Source organism: Octopus bimaculoides, chromosome 5 (assembly GCF_001194135.2).
Source record: "Octopus bimaculoides isolate UCB-OBI-ISO-001 chromosome 5, ASM119413v2, whole genome shotgun sequence".
In the NCBI taxonomy this organism is placed as follows: domain Eukaryota; kingdom Metazoa; phylum Mollusca; class Cephalopoda; order Octopoda; family Octopodidae; genus Octopus; species Octopus bimaculoides.
This window is the reverse complement of record NC_068985.1, coordinates 53,594,974-53,600,331: the sequence shown is the minus strand read 5'-3', so window position 1 is coordinate 53,600,331 and position 5,358 is coordinate 53,594,974.

The following is a 5,358-nucleotide window of genomic DNA, read 5'->3' as shown; positions in this document are numbered from 1 at the left end:
AGACGAGCCTCCGTCTTCAGGGAAGAGAACTTACATTCGAGGTATTAAAGGAAATAAGTTCAAAGATGTTCCCTCTTAGGTCAACTTTGCCTTGCATTCTCTCGGAGTCGATAAAATAAAGTACAAGTTAATAACTGGGGTCGATGTAATCAACTAACCCTATCCCCCCGAACATTACTGGTTTTGCGCCAAAAAATTTGAAAGAATTATTGTTCGAGATATAGATAGTAGAATCAGTAGGAGATCACGTAGACTACCTTGTGGTATTTAGGTGGATCGTCATACTCTGTGATTCCCCTCACTGGATCATCTGACCTACCTGGCAAGCTCGTCAAGATCATAGATACTTTTCTTTTCGTGACTAAAATGGTACTCCGTCGGTTACGACGACGAAGGTTCCATTCGATTCGATTAACGGAACTGCCTGATCGCGAAATTAACGTGCACGTGGCTGAGCACTCCACAGACACGCATACCTTTAAAATAGCTTTCAGGGAGATTCAGCGTGACACCGAATGTGACAAGGCTGGCCCTTTGTATTACTGGTACAGCTCATTTTTGTCAGGTATGGAGCAAAGTGAAATAAAGTATCTTGCTCAAGAACACACCGCGCCGCCAGGAATCGAACTTACGACTTTCCGATCGTGAGCCGAATACCCTAGCCGCTAAGCCACGCGTCTTTCTGACTATTGAACAAAGTATAAACCGAAGTGTTGCCTTCCAGTTTGATAATAAAATTATCAGTCAAATACTGGGATTAATTTCGCAGAATTTCACCAAGTTCCTACTAAAAACGAATTCTGGATAGGTGAAAGAAATTGGTAGATAGAGAATTGGTAGAACATTGGGCTAAAATAGTCGTAGAATAGACTGAGTAAAATAGATAGGTACTGTCTGGAGGCTAGGACTCAAAGAGCCAGTTACTCAGTTTCTATGACGTATAAGTAACCAAGATCGGAGTATGGCTCCTGTGTGGGACGCCAGTCCGTTGTAGGGTTACTAATTTTCAGCCGAGTCAGCTGGAGTAACGTGAAATGAAGCGTTTGTCTCAAGAACAAAAGGCACCACTTGATCCGGGAATCGAAACCACGACCTTGCGACTGTATAGCACTCTAATCACTAGGTCACACGTCTTCCACAACGACAGAGACCTTATTTCTATATAGTATGTAGGACGCTCCTACGTTGCATTTCCCCTCCCTCATATGACTAATTTAAGGCAGTAGGGTAGATTTGGTTGCTATTTCTGGAAGGTGAGCCGACTCGGTAGTCAATACATGGCATTTATCTTAGTAGGCTAATTGCCGAGAATTTCCCACCGAGATTATTATAATTGTTATTCAAATTAGTCATTATTTGATAGAACAATTCTAAATAAGGAAGTATTTCAGCTATCGAGTTACGTTGTGCATTCTAAAACTAGTGAGCTTGTAGATGGTCGCTAGGTCAGCCAAAAATAGAAGTCAAAGTTTCCCATTTTCCGTAAATCCCATAGAATCACCGTGGAAAAAGGACATATTTAAATATACACCCATTTTCTACAGCGGTACTGTGTGCTTCAAGTTCTAAACGTGATGGTCACAAATGGAACAATGCTGAGCAAATTTCTGAAAGGAGAGTAGAAACGTAAAGCTATGAACATTCCAAACTCTGCATATAGTTCAGAATTGATTCTATTTGTTTCGAATACAACAAAATAAGAAAACTATAGATCGTCTGTATTAGTAAGAATTAATGAATTAAAGAATGTGTGTGTGTGTGTGTGTGTGTGTGTGTGTGTGCGTGTGCGTGAGCGTGCGAGCGTGCATGAAGACGTCTATATTTAATACAACCACATGATATCGAGTATTCATATTTTGTTTGTGATGACATTTGCAATTTCCTATGTGTGTGTGTGTGTGTGTGTGTGTGTGTGTGTAGAAAGATGATTTAGTTAAACGAATTTGGACACAATGGAAAAGAATAGTGCAATCCGAAAATATCTTGGTACAAGCAATTGGTATCAAGCATATACACAGCGTGTGTAGAGGACATAAAGCAGATGATATTCGATCAGGAAAGCTTATTTATCAACGTATGTTATACACTTCATCCGATATCGAATTATATGGTGATTTTGATAAGTTTACCACCACTATGTGGAAGCGCAATGGCCCAGTGGTTAGGGCAGCAGGCTCGCGGTCATAGAATCGCGGTTTCGATTCCCAGACCGGACGTTGTGAGTGTTTATTGAGCGAAAACGCCTAAAGCTCCACGAGGCTCCGGCAGGGGATGGTGGCGAACCCTGCTGTACTCTTTCACCACAACTTTCTCTCACTCTTACTTCCTGTTTCTGTTGCGCCTGTAATTCAAAGGGTCAGCCTTGTCACACTGTGTCACGCTGAATATCCCCGAGAACTACGTTAAGGGTACACGTGTCTGTGGAGTGCTCAGCCACTCGCACGTTAATTTCACGAGCAGGCTGTTCCGTTGATCGGATCAACTGGAACCCTCGACGTCGTAAGCGACGGAGTGCCATCAATAACAACCACCACTATATAACACACGGCTTAGCAACAAAGATTGCTTATTATGCAATTATAAATTAAAGGATGTTGGAAATGGAAAATGGGAATCAGTACTACATACGCTTCTAAGAAAAGCTGAATATGTTTTATGTAACTTAAGTTACGTAACGCATACTCAGCTTTTCTTGGAAACATATGTTGTACGGATTTACATTCTCCATTCCCTACATCTATCAATACACACACATACACGTACGTGCGCACACACATATATGATGACAATAAAAATTTACAATTCTTTTTGAACGGTATTTAATGAAATTATTTCAAAATATATTATTCCATGAAACTATAATTACGTATTTTTGATATAATTTAACTAATTACAATACAGAGGTATTGTGCATTTTCTTCCTTTTTTATTATTTTTTCCTATATCTTGTGACTTGTGTAAGATGTTTTTAACTTTGTATGCATATGTATGTGTTTGTATGTAAATAGATGTGTGGAAATGTCTGCCCGTCTATCTATCTATCTATCTATCTATCTATCTATCTATCTATCTAGCTGACTGTCTGTCTGTCTGTCTGACTGACTGTCTGTCTGGCTGGCTGACTGTATGTCTGTCTGTCTGTCTGCCTGCCTGCTTATCTATCTATCTATCTATCTATCTATCTATCTATCTATCTATCTACCTATCTACCTATCTATCTATCTATCTATCTGTGTGTGTGTGCGTGTCTATGTTTGTCTCCCACCATCACTACTTGACAACCGGTGTTGGCGTGTTTACGTACCCTAAACTTAGCGGTTCAGCCAAAGACCGATGGAATAAGTACCAGGCTTTAAATGTAAGTAATGGGGTCAATTCATTCAACTAAAAGTTCAAGGCGGTACCCTAGCATGGCCGCAGACTAATGACTGAAACAAGTAAAAGATATATATATATATATATATATATATATAACAAATGAAAGACAGAAGATGGAATATACGAGAATATATGATTAATCACAACAATTGTTTCGACACATCTAGCATCGACTCCACTTGTGGAACACACAAAAACTGGTTCAGGAGCATCCGGTGGTGCAGACGTATCTCGTCGGATGATAAATAAATAAAAAATCTCGTTAAAATGACTGTTCCATAATGCAGCTTTCCGTTTTGCAGAGAGAAAAACAGCCAGATGGAAGAAAATTCTTCATATATATAGAAGATCCAAAAATAAAATTGCAGAAGACAAAAAGAGAAACGAACACTTAATCCAGTGAGAAAAGTATTGAAAATAACTGTTAACCGATATGGATGTATAAACGCCCCCGGGCAAGTAGCATGGCACGAGTACACACGCTCATACAAGCATTAGCAAAAATGTGAGCATACGCACACGCGAGGTTAGGCGCTCTCATAACTACAAAGCGAGTTAGATATTTAGTAGGTGTTTAGAAGAACGGGGAGGTTTAAAGTAAATTTAAGTCATTGATACCTTAAAGTAAAATAAAATAAAATTACACTAAGTTAACGGTTACTCAAAATTCATTCTCACTGCATTGTGCGAAAGTACATTTATATGCGTGTAGGCATCACGATAGTCTTTCAGAAATTCTATTAAGTATCTTTTCGTTAATCCACAGAATAGACAGGGATTCCTCGCAGCAGAGACGGCATCTCCTGGAAATTGCACTGTATGGTTTTGCATGTCTAACTATGGACCAAGTAATGTAATATTTCGTATTAGTCTCCTTCTGTCGCCATATAAAATCTGCCAAAGATGTCGAATGCCTCTTATTGCTTGATCTAAAGCTGGCAACATGATTATGATAACGATTCTTAAACGAATCAGCAGTCTGCCCAATGTAAACATAGGGCCCGCCCCTTGTGTGCACGGTACATGTATATACAAGATTTGTACTCATATGGAGATTCATCAGAGGACATTTTGATTTATCCATGCATGAGCATTTATCGTTTTTATTTGTACATAAAGCAGTCCTGACTTCATTTACCGGCGTTGTTATCGTGCTAGCTGTACCATGAGTATTTCTACTACTACAAATTGGTCGAAGTTGATGATTATCAATGCAGTCTACATCTACTTGGTTGGCATTTAGATGTAAATGCTTGCTATATCCAGTAGGTGGGTTATTGAACCTTTGTCGCATTTTGCTATTGTTTATGCGATGCATAAACTGTTCCAAATTAGCAGCGTTAGCGTAGGATACCTTCACGGTGTGCCGATTAAAAGTAGCATGGTACCGATTAGATTTAGGAAAACACTTGTCGAAAGCAGCAAAAAATTTTCCATCGATTCTGGTCGAAACATGCAAACCGAAAATTGGGTTAGGGTTAGAACATCCTGATTCTTATATTTGTTATTAGGTTTATTTGATCTCGTGTGTTCTACAGAATTGGAACAAGCATATGAATTACTATGTCACATGTGTCTATGAGTTTTCTTTCGTAGATCATTGACATGACCAATACCTTCTAGCCGGTATTCTTTATCCGAGTAAATTTCTTAAACAGTAACGTTGTGGTGGCATACGATGTGTATCGCAGTTGAAGGAATTACCAGCGTTGCTTAAGCCTGCATCTTGTATATATATTGAATTCTATCAAGGTACCCAGCCTTAGCCTAGAGCATCATTATAATAAGATGCATGAGATTCGAAAATTTTACTGGTAGCAGATAATCTCGAAATTCTAGTAGAAATATTCTTAACTAGTCCCCGTACAATTGAGGGTGGATGGTTGGATGCTACGTTAATGTACTTAATATGATCATTCGGTTTATGAAATGGTTCAAATAATCCAGAATCAAGACAGAAGATATGTATGTGCGTGTGTG